We start from the raw sequence: 12,431 nt of genomic DNA, 5'->3' as shown, positions 1-12,431 counted from the left end.
CTTGGCTTACCTCGCTCAACATGATTCCTTCTAGCTCCATCCATTTCCCTGCAAATGCCATTATTTTGTCATTTCTAATGGCTGCATAATATTCCATTGTGTATAGATACCACAATTTTTGGATCCATTCCTCTGTGGTGGGGCATCTGGGTTGTTTCCATATCCTAGCTATTGTGAACAGTGCTGCAATAAGCATGGAGGTTCACATGTCCTTATATATTGGTTCCTGTTGTTCAGGGTAGATGCCTAAAGTGGTATGACTGGGCCGTAAGGGAGGTCAATCTTTAGCTTTATAAGGACCCTCCAGACTGCTTTCTAAAGTGGTTGTATAAGTGTACATTCCCACCAGCAGTGTAGTAGGGTTCCTCTTTCTCCACATCCCCTCCAGCATTTGTCTTTGGCTGATTTGTGGATGTGGGATATTCTGACGTCATCTCTTTCGTAACATCAAATGTTCCAATACTAACAGAATTTTGGTATATTTATGATGAATATTTTTAATAATAACAAAATGCCCAGAAAGTGTTTCATACTTATAATCCTAGATATTCCAGAGAAAGAGATAGGAGGATTATGGTTTAAGAGCATACCAAACAAAAAGTTAGTGTTTCAGAGATAGCAAGCATGGTAGTTTATGTCTGTAATCTTAGGTACTTGAGAGGCAGTGTAAGAAATTCGTGGTCTGAGGCTCACCTGTGCAAATTAGGAAACCCTATCCAAAAAACAAAAGCAAAAGGATTAGAGACATCTTTTAATCACTAGGGCCACCACTACAAATAGGAAACAAAACCCTAAAAAACTGTTCTGACAGAAATGTTTTTGGATAGATTAAATCTCTGGAAGAGTTTTAGTAGTAAGTGATTACTAAAGATTTTAAAGGATAGTCAGTAAAAGGGGAAATAGATAATGAACCTCCTCACAATGAAAAACTTGCTCAGGGAAAGACCCTAGGAAGACAGGAAAAAGATAAACTATAAACTAGCATGAAATATTTGCAAACCATATAGTAGAGGAGTTAAATCTCCAAAATACAGTGTTCTCAAATCTCTGTAGTACATAATGATAAAAACCAAACCAGAATGATTCGATAATGACCAAAAGATACAAATAAATGTTTCCCTGAAGAGTATATATTCAGCAAATAAGCACATAAAAGGATGCCTTGGTCCCAGCCCTTAGAGAAATGCAACTTAAAAGGCACAGTGAGGTACCACTACATACCTGTCTGAATGGCTCAATCAAAATAGTGACAACACAAGATTGATCAGAATTCAAGTGAACTTGATTATTCATACATTGCCACTAGGAAAGTAAAATGATATTTTCCTTGGGAAAAAATAGAACAATACCTGGTTTTTGGACAGTCCTGTGACTTGAACTCAGTCCCATGGCACTATCCGTGAGCTTCTTTTTAGCTCAAGGCTAGCGCTCTACCACTTGACCTACAGTGCCAGTTTCTGTGCATGTGGTACTGAGTAATCAAACAAAGGGCTTCATGCATGCTAGGCTACTACTCAGGTACATGCCCAGCCTAACAGTAACATTTAAAATTTAACTGAGCAGGCATTTTTCCCAGAGAAAGCTTTCATTCCCATAAACACCTGTACATAAGCTTTCTGAATCATTTTATTTCTGTGATAGTCCCAAAGTACATTTATACCATGGACTATTCAGAAACAGTAAAAAAAAATCTTAATACAAGTGGGTCTGGAGGGACTTAAATGCTGTGTAAAAATTCTTAACAAGTGACATGCTATGTAATTCCATCTATACTTCTTTAAGTGACAGAATTTCAGTTGAAATATGTTGAAAGCTGAAGATTGGTGGATTCTGCCACAATGAATTATGCTTCAGTTATGAAAGCTGTTACTAGGAGAACCTGGGGGAAGATCTGTGGGATCTTGTCTGTATTAATTTACTAATGTTCCTGCCTGTGACTCTGTGAAAGTGTCAAAAGATTTAGACAAATAATTTATACTAAAAAAAAGCTGACCTCAATCACTTTTTCCCTTGGACTTTCTGATAAAGATGATCCTGAGACTCCACTGATAACTGAAGCAAGTCCTATCATTGAAGAAAGAAACTGTAAGTCAGTGGAGAATTCTGAGTCTGTGAAGAATACTGAATCTGTTGACCAACATACCAATCAAGAGACTTAATGGAAGCTGTAGTGTCCAGTTGAAAAAACCAGAAGTTGGGTCTTCCAGGGACCCTGAGACTTCAGAAGTTCTCCCTTTTCAGGTATCACAGAATCTCTATTTTTTTTTGTGGGTTGTGGGGCTTGAGTTCTGGGCTTGGGCACTATCTCTGTGTTCTTCAGCTCAAGGTGAACACTCTACCACTTGAGCCTCAGTACCACTAATGGTTTAGTGGAGGTAAGAGTCTCATGGACTTTCCTGCCCTGGCTGGCATTAAACCGTGATCCTCAGATCTCAGCCTCCTGAGTAGCTAGGATTACAGGCGTGAGCCACTGGTGCCCAGCTAGAATCTCTATTAAAATATTGGGATTTAAAAATATTAGAGTTTACCAGGTACCCCTGGCTCACACCTGTAATCTTAGCTACTGAGGATGCTTAGGTCCAGATGAATGCAGATTCCATCTCCAACTAAATGCCAGCAAAGTGCTACACTAGAGGTATGGCTCAAGTGGTAGAGTGCCAGCCATGAGCAAGCAAGCCAAATGTGTGAAGCCCTGGTACAATGAGAAAAACAAATCATTTAAATAGGGATACAGGTGGACCCATTGCAACAATGAGATGTACAAGTCATTATGTCGAAAACGAACTTTACAACTTTGGTGGGGGGTCAGGGAAAACTGGGTGGGGGGGCGGGGGGAAGGATGGGAAGGGATGGGAAGGGGAAACAAAGGAGGCGGCTAAATGCTTGATAAGAAATGTACTCATTATCTTGCCCATATAATTGTAAACCCTCTGTACAGTATTTTCACAATAAAAAAGACAGATTCAAGCTCAATGCTAATTTAGGTTTACATTTCTTTTCTTATTTTTACAACCATAAATAATAGTTTTTCAGTTCTATAAATGCCATCAGCAGTAATTTCCTTTGCTGCATGGTGCCTACATAATAAACACAGACAACTGTCTATCAGTCAAGCAATGCATTAAGCAAATATTATTAGGTTCCCATACTTTAGCTAATACTTAGATAACTTATGTATATTGTACTCTGGCTCAATAATTTTTCACACTTTCTTGTGTCTTCCCCCCCCCCCATTTACTGGGACAATAGGAAACTTTCCAAAGATATACCCCAGGCCAGATGGAAATATTGGGGCCCCGGGGGCAAGTCCTTGCTCTCCTCAGCCTCAGCTACAGTGGCCACAGTGGGTAAAATCATCAGTCATTTCATTACTGTCTGTGTGCGTTTTACAGATTTGTGTTACAAAGGACTTAGTTAATAATTCTCCTTCCACATTTGTTCAAGGGTTTATTGTTTGAAGAAAAATAATCATGAGATGATAGACACTGCTAGTAGAATTGGTAGCATTTTCTTATTAGAATGAAGTCTAGGAATTGCTATAAATGTCTGTTCTTTAATGATGATATATCAGGGTTTTGTTTAAAAAATGTTATACTAAGGAGATATTTTCAAGGAATAATTACCCCAATTGTTAAAAATAACCTGTCTTATAGCATTCATGATTTTAGATATACACACTTTGATATTTCGTTTTTAGAATTTAGCTTGGTAAGTTTGGGTAATAAAGAGCAACAAATTTAATTTTTCTCTAGGACAAGATACTTCAAACATCATTGAAACAACAGAGTCTTCCCTTGGGATCCCTAGTCCCAGTGAGATTTCAGCTGAAGTCAAGCTGCTGAAGGTCAGTATAGAGAAAATTTAAGTCCTAGGATACTTTGGATTCAGTAGCTAGCTTGTGCATTTTTGATATTAAGGACATGGGGACATCCTACAGCTGTGGTGGGTTGCCTTGTGAATCCAGCTGCCAGTTAGAGATCTGTGTCTTGTAACTGTTCATATCTCTCTACTCTGCATCTGAAGTAATTTCAAGGACTGCTGTATAATAAAATTATATTGCCATATATGCTGAATATAAGAATTACTTAGCACTTTATATGGCAACCACGGTTGGCTGAATTTAAAACTGACAGGACCAAAAAAGATTTTTGTTTATTTAGGGCTATTTTTTTTGCCTTTTGTTTTTTGTTTGTTTGATTTTCTACCTTTTGTTTTTTGATACTAGGCATTGAACCCAGGATGTTGCAATTGCTAGGCAAGTGTTTTGCCATTGAGCTGAGGTACATTCTAGCCTTTTCTCTCTCTTTTTTTTTGCATTTGGGTTTTTATGAAGGTGAGGGTTTATATATATATATAGTGAAAATACCATACAGAGGTGTTACAATTACATGGACAAGGTAATGAGTACATTTCTTATCAAGCATTATTGCCTCCTCCTTTGTTACCCCTTCCCATCCCTTCCCATTTCCCGTTCCCCCCACTTCCATCACCACCCCACACACACCGTGCCAAAGTTGTAAAGTTCGTTTTTTGACATTGTTGCAATAGGTCCAACTGTATCCCTATTTAAAATATTTGTTTTTTTTCCTTCCCCTCCACAAATTATACCAACATCAAATACAGTGAAAACAGGGGTTATACCGTGGGGGAGGGACATACAAAGCAACAAAGAAATCATCTTATAAATATGTTAGAAACAATTGTATGAAAGAAAAAAGAAACATTTGTGTCCTTATCTTGGGGATCATTTCACCTACCATCAACTTTTCTTACCGTTTCTGCTTGTCTTAGACATATACTAGTTATTGCAAATAAGGGAAATCATGGGACCTATGTTTATTTGGGCCTGGCTTACTTCACTTCATATAATTTTGTCCAACTCTCCATTTCATAACAAATGGGGCAATGTCATTCTTTCTGATGGAGGCATCGAATTCCATTGTGTATATATGCCACATTTTCTTGATCCATTCATCTACTGAGGGGCATCTGGGTTGGTTCCATATCTTAGCTATGGTAAATTATGCTGCAGTATACATAGTCGTGCTTGTAGCTTTAGCATGGTCTTCTTTGTGATCGCTTGGGTAAATGCCCAAAAGAGGGATTGCTGGGTCATAGGGAAACTCTATGTAGACTCTTTTGAGGAACCTCCATACTACATTCCAAAGTGGTTGAACAAGTTTATACTCCCACCAACAATTCAGAAGAGCTCCCTTCTGTCTACATCCCCTCCAACATCTGTTGTTATAAGAGTTCTTGATTCTAGCCATTCTAACAAGGGTTAGGTGGTATCACAATGTTGTTTTGATTTGCATTTCTTTTATGGCTGGGGAGGTTGAGCATTTCTTCATGTGTCCATTGGCCATCCTTCTTTCCTCTTCAGAGAAGTTTCTCTTTAAGTCTTTAGCCACTTATTTATTGGGCAGTTGTTTCTTTGAGGATTTGTTGTTGGGAAATTAAATTTTTTTGAGTTCAAGTTGTATTTTAGATATGTGACCCTTGTCCGTTGTATGGCTAGTGAAAATCTTTTCCCAATCGGTGGGCTTTCTATTGCTCTTGCTATGTCCTTTGCCATGCAGAAGTTCTGCAATTTCATGTAATCCCATGTGCCCAACCTTTCTTTGATTTGTTGTGTTTCTGGGTCTCTTTTAAAAACATTTTGGTCTGTGCCAAGATTTATTCTTCGAAGTTTGTCTTGATCAAAAGGAAACCTGCACTTCTAAGCCGTATGGAAAAGTTTTGAAGACCAGTTTGTTTTCTTCATCTCTCACAGCCCATATTGTTTCTCATTTAATACTCTTTGCTCATCTCTATCTTTTTTTCTCTGGAAGCAGATTTATTCTATCTGTTTTTCTCCATCTTCAGAGTTATATCATGTTTTGGCGTATATACCCATCAGAGACTAACAGGTTCCACTATCACTACTTGTGTATACCTAAGAGAGAACTGGATTGACATACCTTTGGGTCCATAGTGCATGGGTCAGTAGCCATGTCAGTAGACATGGCTGCAAAATACTCCATATATGAGGCACTGTTCTTACTGATGAGGCTATTTACTGTGAGGCTATTTTGGCTTTGACTAACACACTATGTGTTTAAAAAATGAGTTTATTTTTCTCCCTAAAGGACTCTAGAAATAGACTATTGCATGTTGTTTTGGTGAACGTAGGGTCCTGGTACCTTCAGTTTTCTTTGTTGTTTACTTTATGATTTTGTAATTGTTGTCAGATCATGCTGTGAGTGCAAGTATGGTATTCTCAAACAGATAAGCTCAAATTCAGGAGTTACAGAGACAGGAAGTTTCATTTCTCCTCATGCCCCCAGCAACTAGAATGGTTTAATGTCTAACTCTGATGCTTTGAGATATTGGGAGATTAAATTGTTAGCATTATCAGAAATTTTTATCAGGAGTTGCTTTTAGTGGGCAAAGAAAACAGGAGTTAGAAGTATGTTTGGATAGTAAACAGCAGTGACTTCATAAACACTTGAAGGACATCTGTCATTCAGAGCCATGTTTTAAGAGGGGAATGAAAATCATGGAAAACCCTGGGAAGAGTGGCTAGTATTAATGTCTTAAAAACTTGGAGAGTTAATGGATCATGCATATGAAAATCTAAGGAAAAGAGATAGGGAGAATATACCCTTTTTATACCTTTGAAGGCTAGCATGGAGGGCAGAGTTTAGGTTGTGTTTACTTATGTCTCATGAGTAGAGAACTCCCACTACTCAGTGGAAGTTTTATGGACTTAGATTTTAGTTGAATATTAAGTGTACCAGAATAGAATTGGTGGCATTTTCATCCTAAAGCCTTTCCCATCTTCTAAAGTTCCTAAGGAGAGAAATTAATTTCACTGTGAAGGAAATTATACTAGAGATGGTTCTTTTTAGAAGTTTGAGGTAAAAGATACCAATGAAATCACTCGGTCATCTTTTTTGCAATTTTGTCATGTTCCTTTAAGGATGTTGTCTTCTGCTTCGTGTGTGTGTGTGTGTGTGTGTGTGTGTGTGTTATTCCTGGGGGTTAAAAGCAGGACCTGGGTGCTGTCCCTGAACCTTTTTGCTCAAGGCTAGCACCCTACTACTTGAGCAACAGCTATACTTCTGTGATAATTACTTTTTTTTTTTTGGTGATTAATTGGAGAGATAAATCTGCCTGGACTAGACTACCTTGCCTGGTCTGGCCTCAAACTGTGATGCTCAGATCTCAGCCTCCTGGATAACTAGAGTTCCAAGTGTGAACCACTGGCATCCAGCTAGTTAGCTAGCTAGCTTGCTTGCTTCCTTGCTTCCTTTCTTCCTCCACCCCACTTTTTTTTGTCTGTCATGGGGCTTGATCTCTGGGTGTGGGCCCTGTCCCTGTACCCTTCTGCTCAAGCTAGCACTCTAGCTCTTGAGCCACAGCGCCACTTCCGGTTTTCTGAGTGGTTTATTGGAGATAAGTGTCTCACAGACTTTCTTTCCCAGGCTAGCTTTGAACGGTGATCCTCAGATCTCAGTCTCCTGAGTAGCTAGGATTATAGGTGTGAGTTACCGGTTTCAGGCCTCTTTCTTTTTTAATGTTTATGTTCTGGCACTGGGGTTTGAACTCCCATCTTCACAGTCTACCTTGTCCTCCTCCCCCACAGCTGGCACATGAACCCTGCCTCTGATTTTTGCTGGATAAATAAATGGAGATGAAAGTCTCACAGGTTCTTCTGCCCTTGTGGCTTTCCATTGTGATCTTTAGATCTCAGCCCAGAGATCCTAGGACCATAGGCGTGAGTCATCAGTGGCCCAGTCCTGCTTTCTGGATTCAGATTCATATTTCAAAACTTTTTAACTGTTACTAAAAGATACGGGTTACAGTTATATAAGTTGGGTAAAGAGTACATTTCTTTTTTATCAATCGTGGACATGAACTCTGGGCCTGGGCACTGCCTCTCAGCTCTAGAGCTCAAGGCTAGTTAGTGCTCTACTACTTGAGCCACAATGCCACTTCTAGTTTTCTGATGGTTTATTGGAGATAAGAGTCTCACAGACTTTGCTACCAGGGCTTGCTTTGAACCACAATCCTCAGATCTCAGCTTCCTGAGTAGCTAGGATTACAGGTGTGAGCCACTGGTACCCAACTAAGAGTACATTTCTTTATTTTTTCTTCACCCTTTTTTTATTTTTAATTTTTATTGTGAAAATGCTGTACAGAAGTGTTCCAATTACGTGGGCAAGATAATGAGTACATTTCTTATCAAGCATTGTAGCCTCCTCCTTTGTTTCCCCTTCCCTCCCCCACCCTCCCCCACCCAATTCTCCTCCTCCCCCCAAAGTTTCAAAGTTTGTTTTTCCACATAACGACTTGTACATCTCATTCTTGCTATGGATCCACCTGTATCCCTATTTAAAGGATTTGTTTTTTGGACAATGTCACCACTTTCTTCTCTCTGTTAGGCTTGATTATAGGGAGTCTAGTGTAGCCTTCAATCTTAAGGACTAGTTAATCTTTACTGCTGAGCCCTGATTCCTCTGAATTCACTCTTATTCCTCAGGTGTTCAGTGAAGTCTGTTCACTTGATTGTTTAAAAACCAGATGTTTCCGCATAGCTTGAGCTATGGGGATTGTGTTGCTTACTACTTACACTAGTTCTTCTCCAACTGTGTGGCGTTACCTAATGTTTTTTAACAGTGTATTATTCAGATAAAGACACATGGGCACATCTGTAGCTTCTTGAAACATTTTACTTATATAGCTGCATCCTCTGAAGTTTTCTGACTTTCAAATGATAGCTGCTTCAGCCTTCCCTGATGCCAGCCTTTTCCCTGACTTACATTGTGTGTGAGTGTTCTGTTGTCTTTAGGATCTCCTCTGTGTGTTGGGGTTTGGAACTTTTCTCTAGGCAGAAAGCCCAGCTGTAGGGTTGACTTTGTTTCTCTTTTCTCCTGGACCAAAGTCTTTTATTTTGTCTTTTTTTCCATTGTCTAAAAATAGTTCTTTCTTATATTTTGTCTGGTTTTCTAGTTGCTGTATAGGAAGGCAAGTGTAATATCAGCTTATTTATAGTACTTGAAAGCAAAAGTTCTCTCCATAATAGAGTGTTTGATATAATATAGTTTAATTACTTGGTGTACTTGTTGATCTCTTATATGATTTTTAAAGATAAAAGAGAACTGATTATTTTTGAAACATACTCATCTTTGTAATATATATTGATTCCCTTACTAAGAATCAGCATAGTCTTCTAGGACAAAGTTGAGCTATAATTTGCATACAGTAAAACTGTTTTTTTTGCAATATGACTTTGTGTTGAGAAATAATAATTATGTTTATACTGTATAGTCACAGTATATTGTGATACACAGACACAGAATATTTTCTGTATTTGTATGGCTCACTGAGATATAAGAATATTTTCATTACTAAGGGAGTTCCTTCATGCCAGTCTGTAGCCACACCGTTCTGTCTGTTCACAGCATTTTCCAACCATTGATCTCTTTCTGACTATAGTTTCCTCTTGTTTAGAAAAATGTTTACTATGTGTAGATAAATACTTTTTTCTTTTGCCAATTGTGGGGCTTGAACTCAGGACTTGGGTGTTGTCCCTGACCCTTTCTGTACTTAAGGCAGCTATCACTCTACCACTTAAGCCACAGCGCTATTCCCTAAATTTTTTGAGAAGTTATTTGGAAATAAGTATCTCATGGACTTTCCTGCCTGGAAGGCTTTGAACTGTGATCTTCAGATCTCAGTCTTCAGAGTAGCTGAGAAGGATTACAGGCATGAGTCACCAGACACCACTGCCTGGCTATTGTAACCTTTGTTTATTTATTTTGGCAATATGAAGTACCACTTGAGCCACATCCTTATTCCTTTCTTCTGCCTGTCTATCTATCTATCTATCTATCTATCTATCTATCTATCTATCTATCTATCTATCTATCTATCTATCTATCTATCTATCTATCTATCTATCTATCTATCTATCTATCTATCTATCTATCTATCTATCTATTTATCTATCTTTCTTTCTTTCTATCTATCTATCTATCTATCTATCTATCTATCTATCTATCTATCTATCTATCTATCTATCTATCTATCTATCTATCTATCTATCTATCTACAGGGAGCAGTTTTGTTCTCAGAGATGTCAGTTCATAATGGCAGGAAGGTCATGGCAAAGCAGAATCAATCATACCATGGCAACTAGAAAGCAGAAATAGCTAGTTTGTTTTTGGATCCAATCACTGGCTTTTACTTGTGCTGGCTTTGGGCTACAATTCTGCCTCTACTTTGTAAGCAGCTGTGATTACAGGCGTAAACTGTGTCTTTGGATTCTCTTTTCATTCTTTTCACTGTGTAGCCTGGCATCCTTGAACTGGATATGAATGTAGCTTAGGCTGGCCTCAGACTCACAATACTTATGCCTTAGTCTCTGGAGTAATGGCATTATAGGCATATATTAAATACTTAGTTATACTTTAAATTTATGCTTTATATTTTTTTTCTTAATTTTAATACTGAAATTTAAAACAGTTCATTTTCATAATGTGAACTTGTTCAGATTCTTTAAGAGATAGTATGCCCCTTCTAGGAAGATAACTATAGTCCTCACTTTTATCTTAGATTACCTTTGTTTGCTTTTATACTTTACATACTTATAGTACATTTTGTATCTATCTTCTTTCACAACATTTTTGTATCATTTGACCATGTTGCATTTTGGATGTGGTATTCCATTTTGTCACTATGTTATATTTTATTTATTCCACAGTTTTTAAGGATTGAAATAGTTTCCATGTTATAGCTATTACAAATACTGCTGCTCTGAATATTTTTGGTTATTTATTTATTTATTTTTGGCTAGTACTGAGGCTTGAACTCAGGGCCCAGGAACTGTCCCTGAGCTTCTTTTGCACAAGGTTATCACTCTACCACCTGAGCCACAGTGCAATTTCCTGCCTTTTCTATGTATGTTGTACTGAGAAATTGTTCCTAGGGCTTCATGCATGCTAGGCAAGCATTGTACCACTAGGCTACATTCCCAGCCCTGAAATGTCTTCTGATGAACCACTGTACATATGTAGCTATAGTAGATTCTGGCCAGCAGTTTTCCAAAGAGGAGAACCTACTATGTGTCTACATGCAGTGTGTATTATCCTTACTGTTCCACATTCTTCCCAGTGCTTAGTATTGTAGGTCACTCTTAAAGAATTGAAACATATAAATGGCTGGACACTGGTGGCTCATGCTTGTAAACCTAGCCCCTGAGGAAGTTGAGATCTGGGGATTGTGGTTCAAAGCCAGCCCAGGCAGGAATGTCTGTAAGACTCTTCTCTCTAATTAACCAGCAAACAAAGCAGGAAGTGGAGCTGTTGTGCAAGCGGTAGAGTACTATCCTTGAAGAAAAAAAGCTCATAGACATCACCTAGGCCCTGAGTTTTAAGCCCCTGGACTGACACAAAACCCCCACAAAACATGCAAATGTGTTTTCCCAGTATTGTAGTAATGACATTTATGTTGCTTTCTAGGGAAAGGACATTATTAGTGGGGGTTTAGATGCCTTCAAATTCATTGTGAAGAAGACAATAGATGTAATAGCAGAAGGGGATCCTGTATTTAAAATGACCAAGGATCTGATGAACTGGAATTCTACACTGTCTCAGGTACTGTTACCTTTACTGGTTTGATTGCTGTTTTCTGTTGTTCATGTGTTTTGTTTTGTTTTTTAATTTGAATTTTTCCCTTTGTTACCTTGAGATTTTGTTAGTGTATTTCCTTGCAAAGAATTTTCAATGCATTATAAAATGAAGGCATTTTTATGGGCTGGATGTGCAGTTAGAGCTCTAATGCTTATACAAATGGCCAGCTCTTTTCTTTCTGCAGTAGCCTCTGTCAGCGCATTGCAAAATCCTGAGCGCTATCAAGATTGCTTATTAGGTTAATGTTGAAACCACTTTTAGAAATGCATGTGGCTCCTTGGGTAATACTGTCAAGCATCAAATTTTGTTTAGCTACTTTTTTTTCCCATGCAGCTCCTGATCCTTAGTGAATTTGATTTGCCATACCAGGCATGAAGAGCAGCACTCTATACTGGAACTTGTCTCAGCTTTGCTTCTCTCCACTCTTAAAAGTTACCCTTGAGCTATTATTTGCTGCTTCTATACTTCCATCTCTTTTTAGGTTTTACGAGAGGCAAAGGAGAAAGAAGAGCTCATGACCTCCAATGAGGTAGCCATGGAAACAGATAAGAAATCTCATAGTGGGCTACCCTTTGATGAACTTCAAGAACATCTAAAAGTTCTGGAGATGCTTTTGCAAGAAAGTGAAAAAAAGGTAATTCCAATCTCAAACTCCCAGCTGAAAAGAGTCTTCAAAGGATAACCATTGCATCGTTTCTTTTCTCTTTGTATTTTTGGAAGTTGAAATGTCTTTCTGAAGGAGGTGTGGCATGCTGG

The 12,431-nt window shown here is 38.3% G+C and overlaps 1 long non-coding RNA gene across 1 annotated transcript; it reads left to right on the top strand.

Moving 5' to 3' along the window:
- Nucleotides 1–2,036: 2,036 nt before the first annotated feature.
- LOC138837103 (uncharacterized) lies at nt 2,037–12,327 on the top strand. The gene is made up of 4 exons (XR_011375178.1): nt 2,037–2,241; nt 3,753–3,844; nt 11,505–11,639; nt 12,157–12,327. It is a non-coding gene; the product is annotated as an uncharacterized lncRNA (long non-coding RNA).
- Nucleotides 12,328–12,431: the final 104 nt, after the last annotated feature.

This window comes from Dipodomys merriami, unplaced genomic scaffold, assembly GCF_024711535.1.
Source record: "Dipodomys merriami isolate MVZ:Mamm:240054 unplaced genomic scaffold, mDipMer1.0.p SCAF_2614, whole genome shotgun sequence".
Classification (NCBI taxonomy): Eukaryota; Metazoa; Chordata; class Mammalia; order Rodentia; family Heteromyidae; genus Dipodomys; species Dipodomys merriami.
The sequence above is the reverse complement of the archived record's forward strand: the minus strand, read 5'-3'. Positions and strand labels throughout refer to the sequence as shown.